The sequence below is a fragment of the Macaca thibetana genome, chromosome 7 (assembly GCF_024542745.1).
Source record: "Macaca thibetana thibetana isolate TM-01 chromosome 7, ASM2454274v1, whole genome shotgun sequence".
NCBI lineage: Eukaryota > Metazoa > Chordata > Mammalia > Primates > Cercopithecidae > Macaca > Macaca thibetana.
This window is the reverse complement of record NC_065584.1, coordinates 3216678-3242214: the sequence shown is the minus strand read 5'-3', so window position 1 is coordinate 3242214 and position 25537 is coordinate 3216678. Positions and strand designations below refer to the sequence as shown.

General features: G+C 56.4%; 2 protein-coding genes across 32 annotated transcripts in view; one reads left to right on the top strand and one right to left on the bottom strand.

Annotated features, from left to right (window-relative positions):
- Nucleotides 1-25537, top strand: part of SIVA1 (SIVA1 apoptosis inducing factor) — a 692134-nt gene that overhangs the window by 138457 nt on the left and 528140 nt on the right. The window lies entirely within an intron of this gene.
- ATP5MJ (ATP synthase membrane subunit j) overlaps nucleotides 1-25537 on the bottom strand; it is an 819915-nt gene that overhangs the window by 297759 nt on the left and 496619 nt on the right. The window contains exon 1 of one of the 31 annotated variants that reach the window (XM_050798500.1): nucleotides 13415-13418. The exons of the other annotated variants lie outside the window; for them this stretch is intronic. The gene's annotated coding sequence lies outside the window, so the exon portion shown is untranslated. Of the gene's footprint in view, nucleotides 1-13414; nucleotides 13419-25537 lie in introns of those variants that run through there. 31 annotated transcript variants of the gene reach the window in all.

Here is a 25537-nt window from a genome sequence, read left to right as displayed (position 1 = left end):
GGCGTCATCTCACCTGAGGGAGTGAGTGACGTGCCTTTAGCCTTGCCCTCACGGGCTGGGGCTGCCTCTGGAGGGTGAGGACGCCTCCGAGTGCCTGAGGCAGGGCGAGGTCATCATCGCACTCGGGAAAGGCGGGCGCTGAGAGATTAGCGTCGGAGCCACCTGTGTCGGCCATTGCAGCTGCTCCACACCATGGCAGCTGGAGAGCGCAGGTCCGTGCACCCTGGGGTACCTGAGTGCAAGCCTGGCGCACACAGCCCCTGGCACAGCGGGCACTCCCCCAACCAGCCAGGCCCAGCTGGGACACAGCTAAGCCCTCAGGTTTCCAGGCCTCACCTGTGGTCAGACGTTTAGCTCAGGCTCAGGGTGGCCCTGTGACTGGGCTGAGAAGGGAATCGTGAGAGGGTAGGGCTGGAGGCCCAGAGAGGACCCAGGGGTGGGGATGGCGCAGCTGTGTGTCGTGAGAGGTGGGGTTGGAGACCGAGAGAGGACCCAGGAGTGGGGATGGTGCAGCTGCATGCTCAGGGCAGCAAGGCGGCTGCCGGATGCGGCCCCATCTGCAGGCAGCCAAGGGGATGCTTCCCATGAAGCTCCAAGGTGGGCAACAGGCATGAGGCTGGAACCCCTCCCAGGGAAGCCCCCTCCAGAGCCCCAGGCAGGTGAGAAGATGGCACCCCATGCCAGCACCTGGGCTCCTGGGGCCACCCCATCCAGCCCGCCTGGCTCTGCTCTGGGCCAGCTAGGGTTGGGCACAGAATGGGAAGCCCCGGTGTTCTGACCTGAGATATTTGACTCTGTTTTTATGAATATTGTCATCAGCACCACACTGTCAAGGGTAGACGGAGTCCCCCGATGGCCCCACGGTCTCCATCATGAACTCCTGAGGGGATGCTCTGCTCTGTGGGACAAGGACATTTGCAGATGTGGTAAAGGGAGACGGTCTGGGCGGCCCGACCTCATCACACCAGCCTGTGGAAGCCAGTGTTTTCTCTGGCTGGTGGGAGAGCAGAAGTCAGGGACTTGAAGCAGAAGGATTCCAGGTACCATTGCTGGCTGCAGTTGTGTGTGGGGGGATGTGACAAGCAGCCCCCAGCCGCTGGGCCCCTAATAGCCAGTGAGAAAGCAGGACCTCCCCGATCCTCCCGCAGCTCAACAAATGAAACTCTGCCAATCACCTGGAGGATCCTGGATCAAGTGGCGTCCCCATGGAGCCTCCAGTGAGAACTCACTCCAGCTGGCACTGACTCCAGGCTGAGCAGAGAACCCGGCCGTGCGGGATGTCCGGCCCGCAGGCGGGGAGCTCATCCGTGCCCTGGTTTAAGATGCTAAGCCTATGGCAGTTGTCACACAGCACAGGAGATGAATACGTGCCCCCGATGTGGTGTTTTTCTGGAAAACACACCTTGCATTTGGCATCCTGTGGCCACTGCAACCAATGATCACAAACAATGAGCAGGGGCCATCCTCTCAACACCCCAGGGTCGAGAGGTCTGAAATCTGTGTCCCTGGGCCACAGCCAAGGTGCCTGCAGGCCTCGCCCCCTCTGGATGCTGCCGCCGGGGATCCTTCCCTGCCTCTCCCGGCCCCTGGTGGCTCCAGGCGTCCTTGGCGTGTGGCCCCATCCCTCCATCTCTGCCTCTGTCTTCTCACAGCCTCCTCTTCTATGTGCATGAAACCTCCCTCTGCCTCCTTTACATAAGATACACACAGTTGCATTTAGGGTTCACCAGGATCACCCAGGCTAATCCAGGATCACCGCCCCATCCCAGGGTCCTTAACATTTGCAAACCCTCTTTACCAAATAAGGTCACACTCACAGGTCCTAAGGATGAGACTTGGCACCTTTGGGATCACCATTCAGCCTCAAAAAAGATGGAATTCCTGCTGGGCGCAGTGGCTCATGCCTGTAATCCCATCACTTTGGGGGGCCGATGCGGGTGGATCACCTAAGGTTAGAAGTTCAAGACCAGCCTGGCCAACATGGTGAAATCCTGTCTCTACTAAAACCACAAAAATTAGCTGAGTGTGATAGCGGGTTCCTGTAGTCCCAGCTACTAGGGAGGCTGAGGCAGGAGAATCACTTGAACCTGGGAGGCAGAGGTTGCAGTGAACTGAGATTGTGCCACTGCACTCCAGCCTGGGCAACAGAGTAAGACTTCATCTCAAAAAAAAAAAAAAAAAAAAAAAAAAAAAAAAGGATTCCTTCGTTGATTTTCTTTGCAGAATAGTTAAATCTCTTCTAGTTTTCTTTTTAAACATTCACTTCTCACCACAGCCTTCATCAGTGTGATTTTCCCAGCATGCTCTGCAGTGAGTGATTGGTGGACACGCCCACCCATTCTGCAGGAGCTGGGCTCTCACCTGTGAACCTGAACTGCTCAAGAAGACACATCAGGTTGTATTCAGGCACAGCTTTTTCCAGGAAAGTTTCGATTGCTGTCAGTTTTTTTTTTTTTTTTTAAGACAGAGTCTCGCTCTGTCGCCCAGGCTGGAGTGCAGTGGTGCAATCTGGGCTCACTGCAACCTCCACCTCCTGGGTTCATGCCATTCTCCTGCCTCAGCCTCCCGAGTAGCTGGGACTACAGGCGCCTGCCACCACGCCAGCCAATTTTTTGTATTTTTAGTAGAGACGGGGTTTCACTGTGTTAGCCAGGATGGTCTCAATCTCCTGACCTCGTGATCTGCCCGCCTCGGCCTCCGAAAGTGCTGGGATTACAGGCTTGAGCCACCGAGCCCAGCCCTACTGTCAGTTTTATTTCATGTTAATTATTTCCACCATAAGAGTCACTGTGATTGGGATGAAGGCTGGACGGGTGGTTCTTGGTTCTGGCACAGAGACACAGATGCTGCCTGGGTCAGTTGGGTGAGTAGGGGAGGTGAGTGTGCAGAGGGGGTCTGTGTGTAGGGAGGTGAGTGTGTGGGGAGGTGAGTGTGTGGGGAGGTGTGTGGGGAGGTAAGTGTGTGGGGAGGTGAGTGTGTAGGGAGGTGAGTATGTGGGGAGATGAGTGTGTGGGGAGGTGAGTGTGTGGGGAGGTGAGTGTGTGGGGAGGTGAGTGTGTCAGGAGGTGAGTATGTGGGGAGGTGAGTGTGTGGGGAGGTGAGTGTGTCGGGAGGTGAGTGTGTGGGGAGGTGAGTGTGTCGGGGAGGTGAGTGTGTGGGGAGGTGAGTGTGTGGGGAGGTGAGTGTGTAGGGAGGTGAGTATGTGGGGAGGTGAGTGTGTGGGGAGGTGAGTGTGTCTGGAGGTGAGTGTGTGGGGAGGTGAGTGTGTGGGGAGGTGAGTGTGTGGGGAGGTGAGTGTGTCAGGGAGGTGAGTGTGTAGGGAGGTGTGTGGGGAGGTGAATGTGTGGGGAAGTGAGTGCGTAGGGAGGTGAGTGTGAAGGGAGGTTGGTGTGTAGGGAGGATAGTGTGTAGGGAGATGAGTGTGTGGGGAGGTGAGTGTGTGGGGAGGTGAGTGTGTCGGGAGGTGAGTGTGTGGGGAGGTGAGTGTGTGGGGAGGTGTGTCGGGAGGTGAGTGTGTGGGGAGGTGAGTGTGTGGGGAGGTGAGTGTGTGGGGAGGTGAGTATGTGGGGAGGTGAGTGTGTGGGGAGGTGAGTGTGTGGGGAGGTGGGTGTGAAGGGAGGTTGGTGTGTAGGTAGGATAATGTGTAGGGAGATGAGTGTGTCGGGAGGTGAGTGTCTGGGGAGGTGAGTGTGTGGGGAGGTGAGTATGTGGGGAGGTGAGTGTGTGGGGAGGTGAGTGTGTGGGGAGGTGGGTGTGAAGGGAGGTTGGTGTGTAGGGAGGATAGTGTGTAGGGAGATGAGTGTGTGGGGAGGTGAGTGTGTAGGGAAGTGAGTGTGTGGGGAGGTGTGTAGGGAGGTGAGTGTGTGGGGAGGTGAGTGTGTAGGGAGGTGGGTGGGGAGGTGAGTGTTTGGGGAGGTCAGTGTGTGGGGAGGTGTGTAGGGAGGTGGGTGTGAAGGGAGGTTGGTGTGTAGGGAGGATAGTGTGTAGGGAGATGAGTGTGTGGGGAGATGAGTGTGTGGGGAGGTGAGTGTGTAGGGAGGTGAGTGTGTAGGGAGGTGAGTGTGTGGGGAGGTGAGTGTGTGGGGAGCTGAGTGTGTAGGGAAGTGAGTGTGTGGGGAGGTGTGTGTGTGGGGAGGTGAGTGTGTAGGGAAGTGAGTGTGTGGGGAGGTGCGTGTGTGGGGAGGTGAGTGTGTAGGGAGGTGAGTGTGTAGGGAAGTGAGTGTGTGGGGAGGTGTGTAGGGAGGTGAGTGTGTGGGGAGGTGAGTGTGTAGGGAGGTCAGTGTGTGGGGAGGTGTGTAGGGAGGTGGGTGTGAAGGGAGGTTGGCGTGCAGGGAGGATAGTGTGTAGGGAGGTGAGTGTGTGGGGAGGTGAGTGTGTGGGGAGGTGAGTGTGTGGGGAGGTGAGTGTGTAGGGAGATGAGTGTGTAGGGAGGTGTGTGTGTAGAGAGGTGAGTGTGTGGGGGAGGTGAGTGTGTGGGGAGGTGAGTGTGTAGGGAGGTGAGTGTGGAGGGGAAGTTAGTGGGAACTGCTGTGTTTTATACCCCTCACACCTCCTGCCTGCCTGCTGTCTGCCTCTTAACACCTTCAAATGAACTGGAGGAAGCAGCTGGCAAGGCCTGCAGGACACTGACCTTACCAGCCGCGTGCTCTGGTGCACAGTGGATGGCAGGTATGGCAGATAGTGGGCTGTCCCCTTGGGACCCCCTGCTCTCCTACCCCCTCATGTGGCCCGAGCTCCTCCCCAGCAAGTCCCCCAACCCCTCGGACTATAGGTATAATAGGAAGGGGCTGTGCTGGGCTGGGGACCTGCTGGGTCTGTAATGACTTGGGGGAGACACTGATGTCAGCTGGGGGTACCCAGGTCCACAGGCCAGGAGGGGTGAGAGGGGGGCATGGGTCCTCCACAGATGCTGCAGGCTGTCACACAGGCACTGGAGCCTCAGGTAGGGGCGGACACGAAGGGCTTCCGTGGACTCAAGCCGCTGCCCCTTGGGGTGCGCGGGGCTCGGAGACCTGCCGTGAGCACGTACACTATGCCCCAGTGAATTTCTGATTGCAAAAGACATCAGGCATCGGGCGGGGGCACTCAGCTCCCATCAGCAGCCGCCCCTTTTGTCAGGGGCCATCAGGGAGGGGCGGGCGTTCAAGGACGCAGAAGAAAGGTGGAGCTTTAGTCCTTTCAGCCACAAAACTCCCCTCCTCGACGGATGTGGAGGAGAGGAAAACACTAGTAGCCCTGGGGAGCTGGCAGGGACGGAGAGGACACGGGGGAGCGGGCCTTTCCCAGGTCACCTCGCCCTGGCTGGAGGCAGCTTCTTGCTTCAGAGCCTCCCTCGTGTGGGGCAGTCGCGTTTCACGAGCCAATTCCCCTGGCTGCCCTCTCCCCGCTTAACTACTCTCTGGCTCTGGAGGACCCCGGGAGGGGGGCAGTCGCGGCCCACGAGCCAATTCCCCGGCTGCCCTCTCCCCGCTTAACTACTCTCTGGCTCTGGAGGACCCCGGGAGGTGCGGGATGCCCGCTGGGGACAACTGTACATGAAAGGTGACAGATTCCACCCCAAGGCCTCTCCCGGTCTAGACCTCCCCCATCACAACAGCAGCCCCAGCCGGGCAGTGTCTGCATCCCGGCCTCTTCCTAAGCCTTTTACACGTATCAACACTTTTGAGCCTCAGAAACGTGTTCAGAAATAGTTACTAATATTATCCTCATTTTATATTAGAGAAACAGGCACAGGAGACTGAATAGTTCAGTATCTTAACTAAATATCTGAAGCTTCTGGAAGCTGGGATTTGAACAAAGACGTGAGGCTGCAGAGCCGCTCCCCGCCTGGCATGTGTAGCACCGGAGTGGTGAGGTGGCCCTGGTCCGGGTGGCACTGCAGCCATGAGGTGAGGTGGCCCTGGTCCGGGTGGCACTGCAGCGGTGTGGTGAGGTGGCCCTGGTCCAGTTGTACAGTCGTAGTGTGGTGAGGTGGCCTTGGTCTGGGTGGCACTGCAGCCATGTGGTGAGGTGGCCCTGGTCCAGTTATACAGTCGTAGTGTGGTGAGGTGGCCTTGGTCTGGGTGGCACTGCAGCCATGTGGTGAGGTGGCCCTGGTCTGGGTGGCACTGCAGCCATGAGGTGAGGTGGCCCTGGTCTGGGTGGCACTGCAGCGGTATGGTGAGGTGGCCCTGGTCCAGTTGTACAGTCGTAGTGTGGTGAGGTGGCCCTGGTCTGGGTGGCACTGTAGCAGTTGGTGAGGTGGCCTTGGTCCGGGTAGTACTGCAGCTCTGTGGTGAGGTGGCCCTGGTCCAGTTGTACAGTAGTGGTGTGGTGAGGTGACCTTGGTCCAGGTGGCACTACAGTCATGTTGTGAGGTGGCCCTGTTCTGGGTGGCACTGCAGCTCTGTGGTGAGGTGGCCCTGGTCCAGTTGTACAGTAGTGGTGTGGTGAGGTGGCCCTGGTCCGGGTGGCACTGCGCTGGCACAGTGAGGTGGGCCTCGTCCAGGTGGTTGCAGGCTGCCCGCCCCGAGGTGGACGAGGTCATATTGAGGTGGGGGCTGCCCAGGGCTCCCAGTGCCCCAGGCTGTGTATCCAGCGACCTCACTGGTCTGGGGTGTCATCCAGGCAGGGGTCGCATATTATCTGCGTTGGCTTCTTGGGGAAACCAAGTCTGTTGCTGGTCTGGTGCCTGCCTGCACCTCATGAGAGGTTGGGTCTGGAACCCAGGCCTTTGGCTCCAGGTTCTCTGTGATCTGCCAGGATGTGGGTGGCACTGAGTGGTCCCTGCGGAGGGAGTCAGGAGGCAGGAGCAGAAGCCAGACCAGGTACAGATGAGGCAGAGACAGTCCCCTCTGTGGGGCCGCAGTGAGCAGCTGGCAGAGGTGTCTGCTGGCCTGAACTCTCATCCTCCAGACTGGGCGAGGGAGTGCGGAGGGCTCTCGGGGGCCCACTGAGGAGGACAGCGTGAACTCCCAGCCCTGGGCCCCCTGAAGTGAAGTGGGGGCTGGTATGCTCCCATGCCGGGGGCTCTTCCCAAGCAAGGGGTGGTCATGAAGGGGCCCCCGGGTCCTGGGGGCTGTGGATGGACAGCCCAGAGCCCACATGGTGGCAGTGGTGATGATTTCTTTGCTCAGCCGTTCCTCTTCACCTTGGGTTGTCTTGGGGGATTCGCCTCGTAAACAAGTAGTTCTCGTCGTCTCAGGGCTCAGGGCCCTTCCCTGTCCTTCCTGGTTTCCGCTCAGCCCCGAGGAGGCCTGTCTGGGCCAGTGGCAGGTCCCCTGGAGCCCGTGCCTTGAAGGGTGGTGCAGAGGCCTGGCCCGTGTCTGTAGGGAAGGAGGGCAGGGGACCGTGCCTTCGGCTGAGGGTCAGAGGTCCAGCATTGTCCTGCTGGCTGGGGGAACTGGGGCAGGTCCTGGCTCCTCCCTGGGCCTCAGTTTTCACATCTTGTTCGATGCAGGGCTAGGTGGTGAAGTCCTGGCTGAGGGAACGTGACAGGTGCCTGCCCGGGCCCGTCATCTCCCAGGACTTGGGGGACTGAGGAGCAAGCATCCTCCATGTAGACATGTGAGGACAGGAGACACCCGCAAGGAGGTTGGGTCTGGAAAATGGAGGTTTCTAGATGACCAAGCAGCTGCTTCTTAAAAACTCTACTTTTGAAAGGGACTGCTTTGCATCAGAATCTCTCTAGAGTGAAGGTGGACCCGCTGGTTTCTTAAGCCACTGCAGATGTGGGTTTGCAGAGTGGCCCAATCTCAGCCCTGCTGGTGAGTCGGGGCTAGCAGGGCCTGGTACAGGCTGCAAGGCTAATTTAGGATTAAATGAGACGAGACGTGTAGGGTGCCCAGTGCCACCTCTGAGGCATTGCTGTCGGGAGACCAGAATGTTCTGGAGCCATTACCCTCCACCAGGCAGGGAGGACACCTCCTGGAATCCTCCGACCTGCCTCATGGGTCTATAACCTGGTCTTTCACAGCTGGAAGCAGGGGCTGGCTGTGCCTTTTCACTGAAAAGGGAGGCATTTTTGTTCTTTCTTGAAAATACAAACATCACTGTTCTTTAAAGTAGATGTAAAATTCAGGTCTTCGAGATTTTTTACAGAGAGATTTTCATAATATACATGTGACCACCAAATCTTAAACACTTACTATGCAAACTGTTTTAAAGTGAAAAACAAACAAACAAACAAAAAATCAAATGATTCTGTTAAAAAAAAAAGTACCAAAAACCTGTAAGCAGCAAAGCCGGAATTTGGGCCCATGTGTGGGGGACACTGCCTCTCTGGCTGCTCCAGTCCCTCCATGAGTCCCTGCTGAGCTGGCGCCAAGAGTCCCTTCCCAGCCCCCCAACCCTCCAGCCCCCCAGCCCCTCACTCTCCTCCGGCCCCTCATTATCTCAGTTCCGCACATGGGAAATCAATAAATAATTTGCATAGTGTTCTCCCCTCCCGCCTTTTATCAATATTTAATGACAGGCTGCAGGATGCTTTTGGTGTGCATCCTTCTGTGGCCCCTCCTAATGGGATAGCGACAGAGGTCTCTGCAGGTGCCCAGGCTCACAGATCGCCTCCTGGACGAGGCCCGGGCGGCCACGATTGGCTGGGCGGGTGGCAAGCCTGGAGTCGGGGGAAAACGGTGATGAATTTTAACAACCTGGGAAGACTCTGGCTCCGGCTGCTGTGCAATTAACGGCCTGCGATGTCAGGGTGGGTTCCAGATGGGAGGTGGGGGGGCCTCCTCTCTGCCAGCTCGGCTGGGAGGGCGCATGTGGGGTAGGCTGGAGTCATAGACATGGCGGGGGGGCTCCTCCCGGCCGTGTGTCCTCTCTTACAGACTCAGAGGGAGGTGGTATTTAATTTGGTTCAGCAGCTGCCCAGAAACGCTGACCCCTCCCGGGCTGCACACCCTACGTGAAGCGGGGTCCAGCCAGCCCCTCCCCCAATAACGCAGAAGCTGATCACCCGCTTTCGGAGTTCAAGCCTCTCTGAGAGAAGTTGACCCTGATCCGCATCCATTAGGCTGTGGCTTTGGGCTGAAGTCCACGTTGGCTGGTGACAGGGTCAGTAAATCAGGCGGCTCGGTGACAGTTCTGGAAGCACGTAACATCAGCTTCCCGCCTGTCCCCATCACCAGGAGGGGTGACCAGGCTAGCCGTGTGTGGGGGGCTCTCTCAATGCTGCTGCGAGTCTCTGGATTCCACGTCCATAAATACTTCGCCTCTGCTCCCCCAGGAGGCCCAGCCTGTGGCTGCGGCTGCTTCCCTGAGACTCGAGCAGGAGTGCGTGTGGGGCCAGCACTGGCCAGGAAGGAGGTGGCTGGTGAACTGGTGACAGCTGGTCCCTCTGATATACGGAGGCTCCGGGCTCGGGGATTATTCTGACTGTGGATTTATTGCCCTTCCGGAAGGCAGCCCAATGGGCCTGTGGGTTTAGCCTCAAGGAATGTTTGGCTTTAGGGTGAGAGGGCTGGGACAGGTGGGTTCGCTCCTTTGGGGACCAGGCTTATTCCCTCAGAAGCAGGACAGCCCCGAGGCCTCCCCAGGTCCTCCTCTGGGACAAGCTCCTTTTGTCTTTGAGGACATGGGAAGGGCCCGAGAGGGAGCTGTCCCAGGCTGCGACAAAAGCCCATTTTACACTCATCAGCTTGGCGGGAGCTCTGCGTGTGGCCCAAAGCCGTGTGCCCTCTGTGGCGGGTGGCATGGGGTGCAGCTGGGGCCCCTCTATCCGCCTGCGGCTGCACGTGCTTCCCTGCGAAAAGCAGGGTGAAGTGGCGTCTCGGGGCCAGGACCCTGCTGTGTAGTGGGGGGTCCTCCAGAGGGAGAGGGCGTTGGGCTGAGAGGATTGGAATCTGGGCTCACAGGGCTGGGCCAGGGCTCCTTTGCCAGCCACCTGCCCAGGCTGGGAACTCAGCCACTCCGTGCCTCTGTTCCCATCTGTATCTGGGGACCACAGAAGCTGCCTCCTAGGAAGTCAGGAACATGGGGCACACTGGGGGCCCCTTGAGTTCCCCTCTGCCCTGCTGGCTCTCGGCCCATCCTGACCCTCCCCACCAGAGCTCTTGGAGCTGGCCCTGCTTGCGCCCCACCCAACTCTCTCAGGCTCGGACCTGCTGGTGGCTCTCCACACTCGGGACCCACCATCTCCAAAGGCCATCTGTGTTCCCTGCATCTGCACAGGTGTCCTCTCCAGGTCCCCATAATTCCTGCCCCTCAGGCCGGGCTGCCCTGGGGAAGGGAGCACAACCAGGAACGAGGTCTGCAAATGAAACGCTGGTCACAGCCTGCCCACCAGGCCAGGTGGTGGGCGGCATGCAGGCTCCCTGGGCTCTTGGGCACCCCCGGTGGTACTGGCAGCTGGGGAGAGAGGTGGTCTCAAGAGCTATGGAGTCCTTCCTGAAAGTCCCTGCTCCTACGCAGCAGAAACAAATCAGAGTGGGAGTCAGCCCACGGCGAGGAGCTGGGGTGGGGGAACGTGGGGACCGGGGACCCAGGCAGAGGCCACCAGTGCTCCCTGGGTGTGCAGCCTGAGCCTTTGGACCCCAGGAGGAGGTGCGGTGGGGGCACCCCCTGGGCAAGCCCGCAGCATGGAACAGCACAGCGGGCCGGGGCCTGGGCAGATGGACGTGGAGGGGTGTTCCGGAGGGTCTCGGATGCTATAAAGAGATGAGAGGTGTTCAGACGCCACGAAGAAGGGGGATGCCGCCCTGTAGGTGGAGGGTGGTCTGGAAGGCCCCAGGCTGAGGGGCAACCCTGGTGGGTGTGGGCTGGGGAAGCCTCCAGTCAGTGGCCGGCCTGGTGCCCTTGAGCTACTCTGCCCCTCATGGTACCAGGACCCTTGGCACCCGGATGTGCTGGGAGGCTGCACCCTGCAGTGAGGGGCCAGGCCCCTCCTCCTCACTTTGTCCTCTGCAGTCACCTTGGGCCGCCACCCTCTGACCTGCTGGGGGGGTGTCTCTGTGGGTCATCTGGGTGGCCTGAGCCCAGCTCTGATGACTTCACACGGAGCCACCTGCCAACTGAGACGTTGGCAAAGCAGCTGCTCTGGGACCTGACAGAAAAGATAAAAATGATGGAATGTTTGTTCTCTGACTTGGAAAACCAGCCTCTCACATTTAGGGTAACTGGAGAAAGATCTTCCCGCTCACCTTGGAGTACAGGTGAAAGACCTGCTGTCCTGTCTGCACACCTGCTGCTCCCTGGGCCAGGCACAGCCGCCTCCCGTCTTCTGATGGTGCTGTGGCCGTGGCCTGGCTCTGCCTGCGTGGAGCCTCGTGCGAGTTAGGGGGTCTCCATGGTGTCAGGGAGCTTTGGGCTCCCCTGGGCTCTGTGCACAGGCCTCTGGGTGGGGCTGGCAGGACAAAAGGAGAGGAAGAAATTGAAGTTAGTCTCAAACTGCTAGACCACAGATCCCATGGGCGGGTCATTCAATGTGGTGGGAGATGGTAGGTGGTGTGACCAAGGCCGGCACGCAGGGGCACCTGAGGGTGGGAGCGTGCGGACAGCCTGTCCCTCAGGCCTGCCTGGGGTCCTCAACCCAGCATGGGTCAGCGAGTGCTGGCCTGCAACCCAAGAGATGGGGACTCCGCTCCCGGCCTTCTGCATCTTTGCCTGGGAGGCTCTTGCGGCTTTGTGGCCCATCCCCAGTGCCAGCTCCTGGGGTATAGCCTCCTGTGTCAGGGTCAGTGCGGGGTCATGGCACAGGGCTGCCCTGAAGGGTGCAGAGGAGACCAAAGCCACAAGCTGGGTCTCTTGGGGGCAGCTGGCTTCTCTTGGACCCTCCAAAATGGGTTGGGCCTGACCCTGGTCTCGGACCAACTCTGCCCCTCCCTGCCGAGGTATAGCTGGAACTGTCAGGGACTTGGAGGCCGCGTCTTCTCCCCAACTCCCCGCCGTTGGAGGCCCCCAACAGACTCCCTCAGCTTCCTTGCTAAGGCCTCTGCCACGCCGGTTGGTGGCTGTGCACCCTACGGCACGTGCCCGGTACAAGCCCCTCTGGGCCCCTGCTGTGGCCTTCACCGTTGGCTGAGTTCCTGCTCCGGGTCACTCTGCTGATGGCTGAGGGGGCAGGGTGTGAGGGCATGGTCCACTCCCAGACCCCTACTCTCCCCAAAGCCCCGCCCCGACCCTGCCCTCCCGCCTCTGCAGGCAGCCTGTCGACCCCACCCCCACCGCAGCTGCCTCCGCCTTTCTCTGACAGCCTCCTGGCTGGGGTGTCCTGGAACTGCAGCCGGGGGCACCAGGTGACCTTGGACACAGCGTAGCTGCCTGGGCCACCCCCTTTCCTTGGTAGTTTGCGGAGACTCCGGAGGGAGCCTGAGCCACTGAGTGCTGGGGGAGGGGCTTTCCTCTTCCTGTCTGTCATGTCCAGCCTGTGCAGAGCTGGCTGAGCTGGCGAGAGGGGTGGGGGCGTCGCGGGGCTGCTTCTCTCTGATGAAGGCACCCACTGTCACTGTCCCGGCCCTCGCTGAGGGTCCCCAGACCCGTGGGCCCGCGTCTATGCCAGGCCTCAGGGAGTCCTCCAGCCTCGGAGCCTCTTCCCGTTCTCAGTTCTCAGACCTCAGTGCAGGGAGGAAATCAGGTGAATTGAGGTTAATGTTTCCATTAAACGGATGGATTTTCCCTGAGTGGAAGGAGCTGTTACACGCCGGGGCTCTGAGCAGCATGGACGGGGCCCCAGCGCAGCCGCGCTCCTGAACGCCCTCCTGGGACAGTCCAGCTGCCTGCCCGCCCACTGTGCCTCCGCTGCCAGGCCTCGCCCTCCCTCCTCTCCTCTCTTGTGAATAAAGGGCCTCAACCTCACCCACCTGGTATGCTGAGGGTCCCACTATACTTAAACTGTAGTTAAAGCAAAAAAACCCCAACAAAACAAAACAAACAAACAAACAAAAAAACCATGCAAAACTGTGGCAACAGCTTGTCCCGTGCATATCATCTCGATTAATCCACGTCTCCTGCTCGGCGGTCCTGCGGTTTCCAGGCCTGTATCTGCGGGTACTTATTTTCCATTTCCTTCCCGAGACTTTAGCCTGCTAATGAGATTTTGGTGTCTGGTATCTTGGCAAATGTCTCCAAAGAGATTTATGGGGCTTCTCTCTCCTGGCCCCTCACTTGTCCTTGGCAGGAAGCTCAAGGGGTTTGATGTAATCTGGTCCAGGGCCCTGGGGAGGGGGCAGAATGTGCTGGAAGGCAGATCTGGGTGGGGTCTGCGGCCAGAAGCTGGATGTCTGCTGTGGAGGAGCCAGGCTGGTGGCGTGTAGTCTGTGGTGGCCCTGGGATAACCAGAGAGGGGTGTGGATGGGGGTCCCCTAGACTGCTGGCTGCCTCAGAGCCAGTCTACAGACTCGGTGACTCCGCCAGCGCCAGTGGTCTGAGCTGAGCCCTCCCTGCTGGCAAGGTGGGCTTCCCAGTCCCACTTTACAGTGGGGGCCCCCGGCTCAGACCCCCCATCCATGCTGCAGCACTCAGCCTCTGCTCAGGGGCTGGATCCGGCCAGGCCCCAGGGCTCTCCAAGGGCAGGGACCTTGGGCTCCATCTGCTGCTTCAGGTGGTCTCATCCATGTGGTTTCAGCCCATTTTCCAGGCAGGGGACAGAGCAGCAGTGACCACAGGGCTGTACAGACCCCTGGAGCAGAAGGAGCTGTGGGCCCCTGCTTGGTCCAGAGGTTTCCAGGCCCCAAGCCTGTCCCTGGCCGCTGAACGAGGTGGTGACTGAGGAGGGAGGGGCTGGGAGGCATCGGCCACTGCACAGTTCCAGGGCTGGTCTGGGATCAGGTGGGGTCAGAGGGGGACAGTGGTCAGGACAAGTGGCACTGCAGCCATTGGCCACAGCTTCCTTCCTGGGGGCTGGGCTCCCGGGCATGTAGCCCAAGTGGCTATGGAAGGCCCGGCTCCTGAAGGTCATGAGTCCTCTGGGGATGGGCCGAATGGCCTCTTGGAGGCCCTGGTGAACATTTGCAGACAGCACATGGGCCAGACCCTCATTCCCCTCACAATGGCCCCTGGTGAGTAGGCTCCTTCCTTCTCCCAGGTAAGGGAGGGGGCTCAGGGAGGTAGGGGCTTTGCTCTGGGTTAAGGCCGGGCATCATTAAGCTAGGGTGAGGTCAAGTCTGCCTGGGCCCAGGGGCTGCTCTAGTGCGTGGGGAGCCCGGCTGTGGGCAGCAGAAGCTGTAGCCGCCCCACTCATGGAGTGACCCAGCCCTGCACTGCCAGGTGTGGGCTGTACCTAGAGACTGAGGGTGCTGGTCAGGCAGGCTGGGGGGCAGGTCCCAGCGGGCTCATCTGGCCAGGAGTCCTGCCACCCCTTCTGGTGGGCGCCTGTGCAGGGTGGCAGGGAGGGGCGGTGGGGATGGCTGAGTTGGGTAGGGGGGCTTGGATGGGGCTTTGGCCGGTGGAGAACTGCACATGGCTTCTAGGGGCCCTGAATGAGAACCACCTTCCCCAGACCCAGCCTGAGGTCATGGTCATTCGAGGACACCTGGGTGCGGAGCACGTGTGGCTCTCAGGCAGTTGGGGGCTGCAGGAACGTGCACCGGCACCCCCAGGGCTGGGCTCAGCCTGGGTGGAGGAGAGGCCACGAGGCTTGGGTCAGGGAGGGCCTGACCTTGCTGTGTGACCTCGGGCATGTCTCCTTGCTGTCAAGAGTGGGGCTAAGAGTGGTGCTTCCTTGGTGGGATGGAGAGAAGATGCCTCCGAGCGGGGAGTTGCCAACCCATGGTGGGTGGATGCCCACCATCACGCTGGCTGCATTTCCTCCTGGGATCCAGGGGCTGCTCAGAGTGAAGGTGGATGTGGCTCCCGGGGGCTGCTCGGAGTGAAGGCAGGTGTGACTTGCTTCAGATCTCATTGACATGGACCTTGGGCAAGTGGTTTTCACTATCTGGAACCCGTTTTCTTACCTGGAAATTGGGTTAAATCCCAGTGGCCTTGGGCCACGGTGGAAGTTGGACATGACAGCCACATGCCACACACCTCATAGATGTGTCACTGATGGTCACTGGTGGGTCATGTGGGGCTACTCCTCTGTCTCTGACTCTAGGATCCTGCTAGTTGTTTACCAAAGTAGCATGTCCACCAGGGTGCTTCCGGGTACACGGCTTGCTTCCAACACTCTCACTGATATATTAGGTCTGCTGACACTTGGAGAAATTTTTTGGTGTGAATTACTCTCACCAGCGGCAGGGCACCCCTGTTCACTTTCCTATTTCTCAAGCTCCAATGGTGCCCAACACTGTTTCCTGGGGAGGAAGCTGCTGTGCCTTTAAGTGGACGCCTGTGTGAGGCTAGCCCGGGCCAAGCTGGAGCTACCAGCCTTTTGTGGGTATGCATGCCTGGCCTGCTTCAGCAAACATACAATAAATCCCCTTCCTCAGGCTGCCTGCTCCCACTTCCAAGATAGCCGGGCTCTTACTCACATTTACGTTTCATTTTGAGTGGCTAATATTGTCTTAGAGAAATTAGGGGGAGCAGATTAGTGTTTGATTTAGTGGTAGGAACTCTGATGAGCCTGACGTTTAGTTCTAGTGGTGCTGGGGATGGGATGAGGGTCCTTGGTTCCTCATAGCCCTTATGGTGGTGGCTCCTGAACCAGGAGGGGTCATTTGCATGGGCCCAGGCTCTCAGGGCAGACCCAGAAGGTCTCCCTGGCCACTGGGACAGTGATCAGATGAGATGGCCCCTGTGGGAACTGAGGTTACAGAGGTGCCACAGTGAGCTAGCCTGGCCCCTTGCTTCTTGTGCTAGAAGAAAGACAGAACTGACCTGCAGGTGCCAGCAGCTAAGCCTCCTTGTCCTCCCTCCTCTGCACGCTCTCCTGTGCCTGTATTATTAAGGGGGCCAGGCCAGGAAGCACTAAATTAGTTATGAGATGCAGGGCTCCAGGGATTCAATGGGGTTGTGTCCTCACTTCCTGTGCATTTCCTGTGTTCTGGGCACGGCCCAGAGAGACTCATAGACTGAGGCCTGCCCTGGAGACTCACAGGATGCAGTGGCCAGAGAAGGATCCCAGGGGTCTTATGCTTGTGCAACTTTAGGGGGGTCTTCTTTAAGAAAGAATTAAAAAACAGAAATATCTCATTGGTTCTAGGCCTTGCAAGAACCCATGTCAGTGGGGGCTCTGGAACTGAGCTTTCATTAGGGGCTGAATGAATTGCCCCATGTAGGGCCGTCAGCCTGATGAGACCATCACTGTCTCCAGGGATGGGGACTCACAGGTTAACAGTGACAGAAACTCTCACAGTAGCTGGGGCTGAGGGATTTGCTGGATGAGACCTGGGAATCCTGTGGAATCTAAGGATGGTTGGATCCCCAGGATGGGAGGCAGCTGGGATTCAGGGGTCACCAGGGCCAAGGCCCAGAGGTCTCCTTCCCAGGTCAGGCCTCGGCTCTCTCACTGGTTTGTTCCATGTGTGGCAAATGTGTGGCTGGAGGCTCCCAAATTTTGCACCTTACACCTCTGACCACCAGAGAGAAATTGACTTTTCTTTCCTAGTTTGAGTTCCAATAACCCTGGAAAAGTGCTTTGATTGTTCCAGCCTGAATCAGGTGGCTTCCTTAGGATCACTCAGCTGGGACCAGGGCAGTGGGGTCACAGTGCACTAACCTAGCAGATTTGCAATAGCTGTGGGGTGGAGAACAGGAAGTAGTTCCTGGAAAGGGATAAGTCATACTGACTGACTAAGCCAAGGCTACTGTGCGGGCTCAGAGGAAGGTGTGACTTAGCTCTGCTTTGAGAACAATGGACAGTTTCATAGAGGTTAGGCCATTTGGGCGGAGTCTTGCGGTATCAATAGGAATTCACTAGGCAGAGCTGGAGACTGAGGTGTCTCTAGCGGGAGGCATGGAGAAGTAGAATTGCTTGGGAAGAATAACTTGTTCAAGGTGATTGGAGCATAGACTTTGGTGGTGGCAGGAGGGTGGAGTGAATGGGCAGGAAGCTGGGTGCCAGGTGGAAAGGCCTTGGACTTGACGCTGGAAATACTAGGAAGCCACCAGAGGACTTGAGCAGGGGTGACGTGACCAGATCCTTCCTTTATCCCTGTGAGGATGGGTAGACAGGGCCCCCCAGGAGCTCAGAGAGGTGGAGTGCCTTGCCCAAGGTGGTGGGAGGGGGTGCCTGCAGCCTGGGTCCCATTTCAGCCCCTGTTCCCATGGGTCCAGATCCCTGAGCCTCATCCACCCCTCCCTCACCACTGCCACCGGGCCAGCAGCCACAGGTGCCTCCCTGAGCACTTTCTCGCCATCCCCTGGGCTGTGCCAGGCACTGACCTTCTCTCTCTCACTGGGGATCCCCACCCCTATCAGGGGAGTCAGGGGAGGCACTATTGTCTCCTTTACAGAGGAGTAAACTGAGGCTGGGTTAACATTACTTGCTGAAGTCACTCAGCTACGATGGGCAGTGCTGGGATGTGAACGCAGCTCTGCCTGGCTCCTGAGCCTGAGCTGACTTCAGTGCCCAGCCCCCAGATCTGCACACCAGGGTGCCCCAACTGCCTGGCAAGTGGCCAGACCAGAGAGAGGCAGGGAGCAGGGTGGGCCCAAGGCGAGGCTCAGTGAGAAGGCAGGAGCAGTGGCTGTGGGGCAGCACTCGGGGTGTGTGGGCCATGGGGAAATGGGCACCAGGGGTAGAGCCCCTGTTGGGGGCTGTGGAGGGGGAGCAGCAGGGAGCGGGAGCACGAGGGGATGTGACACAAGCCCCTTCTGAGGGAGGACTTGGTAGCTGGTTGCTTTTGAATGGTGCCTGCCTCAGGGCCTGGGTTGTGTCCTACCCTCCTGCTGCCCCGGCCACCTCTGACAGACCCTGCTAACTACGGTCAGCCTGGCAGGGCTGGCATGTCAGGGCAGTCCTGTGGCGCCACCCTGACCTGGCTACTGTGGTCCTTATCCTGGGTCAGGAGCCGTCCCTGCCCCAGGCCCACGCTCTCCACCTGCCGGGGACCCTACCCAGGAGGGGCACATGTGATGCCAGCCTTGGTGTGCATGGTGGCTCCTGGCTGAGGCCTTGACTGGACTTGCATCTACATTTAGACTGAAATGCACCAAGAGGCTGGGCCTGCTGTGCCGCAGGGGCTGCGGACGGGGCGTCCATCCTGCCTGGGTAGGATGCATCTGCAGGGTCCCTCCCACCATATGCTAAAGTGGGGTCACCACCCCTGGGTGGCCTGGGTCCCCAAGATGCTACCCCACCGAGCCTGATGGGACGCCTGGGCCCCAGGCCCACCCCCTCACAGGGGAGATAGTGGCCCCACGAAGGTCCCCCCAGGTGCTTGTGGTGGCTGCTTACTCAGTCTCTCTCTCTCCAAAGCGGCCTGCCCATCCGCGAAGTCACTTAGCTGGGATCTAATCGGGTTTTACAGGGGCATAAATTACTCGTCTAGAGGTTGTTCCCGGGTGTTTCCACCCCGGGCCTGTTATTTACTCACCGCGCGGTAATGTAGTCACGGCCTTGGGTGCGCAGTATTTATGGTGTTTGATCGGCTTCCAGCCCAGGCCACCTGTCCAGGATCATTTGTTGAGATGTTGTGCAGAGCCGCTGGGGACCTCTGCCACAGGCGGGCATCAATCTACCTGGAACTCCCATGGCAGCCCTGCAGACCCTCAAAAGGGCAGGGCGGGCCTGTGGTGCCACCCCGAGCTGGCCACCGTCTGCAGATGGCAGCTCTAGGTGTAATGGCTGAGGAAGAACAAGGGTGCAAACTGTCACTGACATTTCCATGGGGCGTGGACGTGACACATGCCGAATGCCGTACCTGGCTGTGGACAGTTGCACCGTTAAAGGCAGCTGTGCTAACTGCCGTTCACAGAGCACCCACTATCTGCTAGGTTCAGTGGCAGATCCTTGGTTTTATTCTCTCCGTGAGTGCTTGTCGCAGCCCTGCAAGGTAGGTGTCGCTGATGGGAAACTGAGGCTCAGTCACTGCAGGTGACTTCCCAAAGGAACGTGGCCTGGGAGCTCCATGTGGCAGCTTCCTCTGGCTCTTACAAGGGGAAGGATGAGCTCCCGTTGGTTGCTGGGGTCCCACCCTTTTGCCTTCCCAGCCCCTTTGTATGTCTGGGATGGTGGAAATGCTTCATAAGGAGTGTGAAGTGTTTTTTGTTCCTGACCCAGAGAGATCTGATCACGGTAATTCTATATCTGCTTGCCTCTATTTATCCTCCAAGTCCGGCTGGTGACAGGGAAGCAGATGATCAGTGCCAGGCCTGATAAATTGGACCCAGGGCTGAGGCAGGAGAGAAACCCTGTTTTATTGTTGAAGACAAAGCCGGCGGGCAGGAGGCATATGTTGTGCTGGAGCCCCTCGCTGTGACGGAGGCTCTGGGCCTCAGAGCAATCAGAGCTTTCATGAGCACTGCCCTCCTCCCGCCACCTACGTGGGAGGCAAGGACCCCCATTAGCCCGGCTGGCTGTGGGGGAGGGGCTGACAGAATGTCAGTGGGGTGGAGGGAAGAGGGGATGATCAATGACGACTTATTGACTTGCATCTTTCCCCACGACTTGATTAAGACCAATATGGAGATGAGGCCTGAGGAGGGGGCTAGGGCCGGAGCCCTGGGCCAGTGTGGCTTAGGGGATCTTATATTTGGAGGGCAGGAAGGGAACAGAGAGCCGTTGGCTTTGTCAGATGCCTGAAGAGTATTGATCCATATTAGAAATGATAATGAGCCAATTCTGCCGGGCTGGGAGGCCTTAACCATTTCACTGCTTACAGGACTGTCCTGGTGGGGATGTTGGAGGAGGCTCAGCCTATAGCTGCCCCTCATCATGTTTCTTCCCACTCAGGTCTGCAGCTTCCCAGGCCACGACCTGAGTCCACTGATGGTCCTGGAGGTCTGACCAGAGGGGCAAGGGCAGCAAACGGCAGGAGCACAGGACTGGGAGCTGGAGCCTGGTTCTGGGGTTGGCTAGACTCTCTGGGGTTTACTGAGCACCTGGTGGGTGCCTGACATTCCATGCATCTCCTCAGGCACCTCTAAGATGGTCAGGATGACTCTTACTGCTATAATGACAGATGAGGTGAAGGCATGGAGGCTGATAGTTACCAAGAGGCCAGGCCTCTGCCTGCCTGTTCCAGCACTCTGGAACATGATGCTGCCCCTCAGACCTGCCACTCTGATGGTTGACTTTTGTTGAGTCACTTACTCCTCTGGGACCCACTTTCCTCATCTGTAAAATGACAACCATAACAGACTTGCTGAGAGAGTTCAGAGAACAATGACAAGGGCTCATACAGTTCAGCCCCACGCCAGCACTTGGTGGTAGGGCCTGGCCTGAACCTAACACTTGACTCTAGCTCTGTGTCCACTTTAGTGAACATTTAAAGTTGAGGAGTCTGGGTTTGCTCCTCCATGAAGGGAGGACATGCCATTCACCTTTCTAAATGGTTGTGAGAATCAAATGAATCTATGCATGGGCAATACCTAACATGTAGTTGGTGCTTAACAGAAGATGGCTATCATCATTGTCATTATCACCATCACCCTAGTCATCATTATCACCGTCACAACACCCTCACCACCGTCATCATTACCAACATCATCATCACTATCACATCATCACCATCACTACCATCATCATCACCATCATCACTGTTACACTCCATCATCAACATCATCCCCTCTATCATCATCACCATCACTATCATCATCATCATCACCATCACCATTACACTCCATCGTCAACATCATCACCATCACCACCATCATCATCATCATCACCATCACACTCCATCATCAACATCATCATCACTATCACCACCATCATCATCATCAGCACCATCATCACCACCACCATCATCACCACCACCATCATCACCACCATCATCATCATCACCATCACCATCATCACCATCATCAACATCACCATCATCACCACCATCACCACCACCATCATCATCACCATCATCATCATCATCACTATCATCACCATCATCAACATCACCACCACCATCATCATCATCACCACCACCATCATCATCATCACCATCACCATCATCATCACCATCACCATCATCACCACCACCATCATCATCACCACCACCATCACCACCATCACCATCATCATCATCAGCTCCATCATCAACATCATCATCATCACCACCATCATCATCACCATCATCATCATCATCACCATCACACTCCATCATCAACATCATCATCACCATCACCACCATCATGATCATCAGCATCATCATCGCCATCACCATCACCATCATCACCACCACCATCATCATCACCATCACCATCATCATCACCATCACCATCATCATCACCATCACCATCATCACCATCACCATCATCACCACCACCATCATCACCATCACCATCATCACCACCACCATCATCATCATCACCATCATCACCATCACCATCATCATCACCATCACTACCATCATCATCACCACCACCATCATCATCATCACGATCACAACACCATCATCACCATCACCATCATCACCACCACCACCATCATCATCATCATCATCATCATCAATATTATCGCCATCACATCACCACCATCAGCACCATCACCATCATCACTATTGCATCATCATCGTCACCACCACCATCATTACCATTACACACCATCATCAGCATCATCACCACTATCATTACCATCATCTTTGTCACCATTATCATCACCATCATTATAGCCATCACCATCACCATCACTGTCATCAGCATTACTATCACATCATCATCACCATCACCACCATCATCATCACCATCATTATCATCACCATCATCACCATTGCTATCATATTACTATCATCATTATAATCACTGTCACTGTCATCATCATCATTATCACCATCACATCATTACCATCACATCATGATCATCACCATCATCATCATCATGGTCATTGTCATCATTGTTGTTATCATCCCTGTCATTGTCATCATCGTCTTCATTATCATCATCTTGGCAGAGATTGTGGTTTTGTTCCCATCCCAGAGAGTCTGAAGATGCTAATTCCATCCTTGTGTCTATTTATCCCCCAAGTCTGGCATGCAAGGGAGGCTGCTAATCTGGCGGCTGAGTATGACAGATCCGTGGGATCCATGGATCAAGTGGCTCAACCCCCTGGGATCCATGTACTGGCATTTGTCTGTGAAGTCCAGCAGTACGTCTTCCCACTACCAGGACACCAGGCTGGGTAGGCAGGCAGCATGGGGACAGCTTGAGGGTCAAGGCTGTAAAGCTGTGGTGACTGATGTGGGGTCTGCTGACGGGGAGGGGGTGCCTGTGCAGGTGGTATGCAGCTTACTCTGCTGCTGCTCCCCAGGAGCAGGAGGAGGGACTGTAGCTTAGGATGGCATATTTGGCTGCTTTCTACACAAAGAAGATGCCTTTGTTCAAGCTCAGGCTGGGGCTGGAGAGAGCATCATCCTGACCTGGTCACAGCTAGAGAACAACTCTTCTGGGGCATCATCTGATGAACCATGAGAGGTTTTGGCTTGGGCAGGGCTGGGTTTTAGTTCCATCCTGACCCTGACTTGCTGGTATGGTTTGGCTGTGTCCCCACCCAAATCTCATTTTGAATTGTAGTTCCCATAATCCCCACATGGGAGGTAATTGAATCATAGGGGTCATGATTTTATAAGGGGCTTTCCCCCTTTTCTTGGCTCACATTATCTCTCCTGCTGCCCTATGAAGAAGTGCCTTTTGCCATAATTATAAGTTTCCTGAGTGCTCCCCAGCCCTGCAGAACTGTGAGTCAATTAAACCTCTTTCTTTTATAAATTACTCAGTCTTGGGCAGTTCTTTATAGCAGTGTGAGAATGGACTAATACAATAAATTGGTACTGAGAGTGGGGTGCTGCTGTAAAGATATCCAAAAATGTGGAAGCAACTTCAGAACTGGGTAACAGGCAGAGGTTGGAACAGTTTGGAGGGCTCAGAAGAAGACAGGAAGATGTGGGAAAGTTTGGAACTTCCTAGAGAGTTGTTGAATGGCTTTGACCAAGATGCTGATAGTGATATGGACAATAAAGTCCAGATGACGGTCTCAGATGGAGATGAGAAACTTGGGAACTGGAGTAAAGGTCACTCTTGCTATGTTTTAGCAAAGAAACTGGAAGCTTTTTGCTCCTGCCCTAGAGATCTGTGGAACTTTGAACTTGAGAGAGATGATTTAGGGTATCTGACAGAAGAAATTCCTAAGCAACAAAACATTCGAGAGGTGACAGAGCATAAAAGTTTGGAAAATTTGCAGCCTGATGATGCAGCAGAAAAGAAAAACCCATTTTTCTGGGGGAGAAATTCAAGCTGCAGAAATTTACATAAGTAATGAGGAGCCAAATGTTAATCACAAAGACAATGGGGAAAATGTCTCCAGGGCATGTCAGAGGTCTTCACAGCAGCCCCTCCCATCATAGATGTGGAGGCTTTGGAGGAAAAAATGGTCTTGTTGGCTGGGTGCAGGGCCTTGCAGCTTTGTGTAGTTTTGGGACTTGATGCCCTGCAGTCCAGCCATGGCTAAAAGGAGCCAACATACAGCTCAGGCTGTTGCTTCAGAGGTGCAAGTTCCAAGCCTTTGCAGCTTCCATGTGGTGGTGAGCCTGCAGGGGCACAAAAGTCAAGAACTGAAGTTTGGGAACCTCCACCTAGATTTCAGAGGATGTATGGAAATGCCTGAATGTCCAGGCCTAAGTCTATTGCAGGGGTAGAGCCCTTGTGGAGAACCTCTACTAGGGCAGTGTGGAAGGGAAATTTGGGGCTGGAGCCCTCACATAGAGTCCCCACTGGGGCACTGCCTAGTGGAGCTGTGAGAAGAGGGCCACTGTCCTCCAGACCCCGTAATGGTAGATCCACCAACAGCTCAGCTTGCACTGTGTGCCTGGAAAAGCTGCACAGCCCATGAAAGCAGCCAGGATGGGGGCTGTACCCTGCAAAACAGCAGGAGTGGAGCTGCTCAAGGCTGTGGGAGCCCACTTCTTGCATCAGTGTGACCTGGATGTGAGACATAGAGTCAAAGGAGGTTGTTTTGGAACTTTAAGATGTGATGACTGCCCTATTGGATTTAAGACTTGCATGGGGCCTGTATTTCCTTCCTTTTGGCCAATTTCTCCCATTTGGAATGGGTGTATTTACCCAATGGCTGTACCCCCATTGTACCTAGGAAGTAACTAATTTGCTTTTCATTTTACAGGCTAATAGGTAGAAGGGACTTTCACTCTTGGTTTTCAGTCTTTTGACTGTAATGAGCTTAGTTTGTGTGTGTGTGTGTGTGTGTGTGTGTGTGCACGCCTTGTCTCAAATGAGACTTTGGACTTGGACTTTTGGGTTAATGCTGGAATGAGCTGAGACTTTGGGGGACTGTTGAGAAGGCATGATTGATTTTTAAATGTGAGGACATGAGATTTGGAAGCAGCCATGGCAGAATGATATGGTTTGGCTGCGTCCCCAACCAAATCTCACCTTGAATTGTATTTCCTATAATCCCCACATGTTGTGAGAAGGACCTGGTGGGAGGTAATTGAATCACGGGGGTGATGGTTTTATAAGGGGATTTCCCCCATTTGCTCAGCACTCATTCTCTCTCCTGCCACCCTGTGAAGAGGCGCCTCCCACCATGATTATAAGTTTCCCGAGGCCTCCCCAGCCCTGTGGAACTGTGAGTCAGTTAAGCCTCTTTATAAATTACCCAGTCTCAGGTATTTCTTTATGGCAGTGTTAGAGTGGACTAATACACTTACCTCACTCCACATCTTGCCATTCAGCAAGTCCCTAAGATGTCGATACAGCACTGTGCCTTCTCTGTTGCAGGGTCCTCCCTCCCTGCCTCCCTCCCTCTCTCCTCCCTCCCTCCCTCCCTCCCTCCCTCCCTCCCTCCCTCCCTCCCTCCCTCCCTCCCTCCCTCCCTCCTTCCTTCCTTCCTTCCTTCCTTCCTTCCTTCCTTCCTTCCTTCCTTCCTTCCTTCCTTCCTTCCTTCCTTCCTTCCTTCCTTCCTCTTTCTGTGTTAGGTTTGCAGCTCCTGTTAGTTCTTAAGTGGAGACGTTGAGTGGAAGTTGTATTTCTCAAGTCTGAAGCTCAGGGAGAGGCCCTTGCTAGAGGTGTGAACTTCTAGAGTCCTCAGCATGGAGCTGAAGTTTGAGCCATGGTCTTGGTGAGACCTCGAGGGAGGATGTAGACAAGGAGAGGAAGCCAAGTCTAGGAGCTGCAAGGAGATGAGAGGGCAACAAAAGGCCTCAGAAAGAGTGGCTGCCGAGGTGGGGGTGGGTGAGCCAGATGAGTGTGGGGGACACCTGCAGGAGGTGGTGCTGCAAGGAGAAGAGGCCACCCACGTCACAGGCTACCCACATCACAGGCTGTGAGAGATCAGGAGGGTGGGGCCTGAGACTGTTGGCTGGCTTGGTGGCCCTCACTGATGTGAGCCACTGGGATCTTGGTGACCAGTGGGGTGGGGCAAGGAGGAAGCAGGCTGTTGACAGTGGCTAAAGGACATGGGAGGATTAGCTGGGACTGCAATGATGGACCATTCTTTCTAGAAGAAGAGCAAAGAAATGGGGGTAGTAGCTGAAGAGACATGTGGGTGAGGAAGAATAACATAGAGAAACAAACTGAA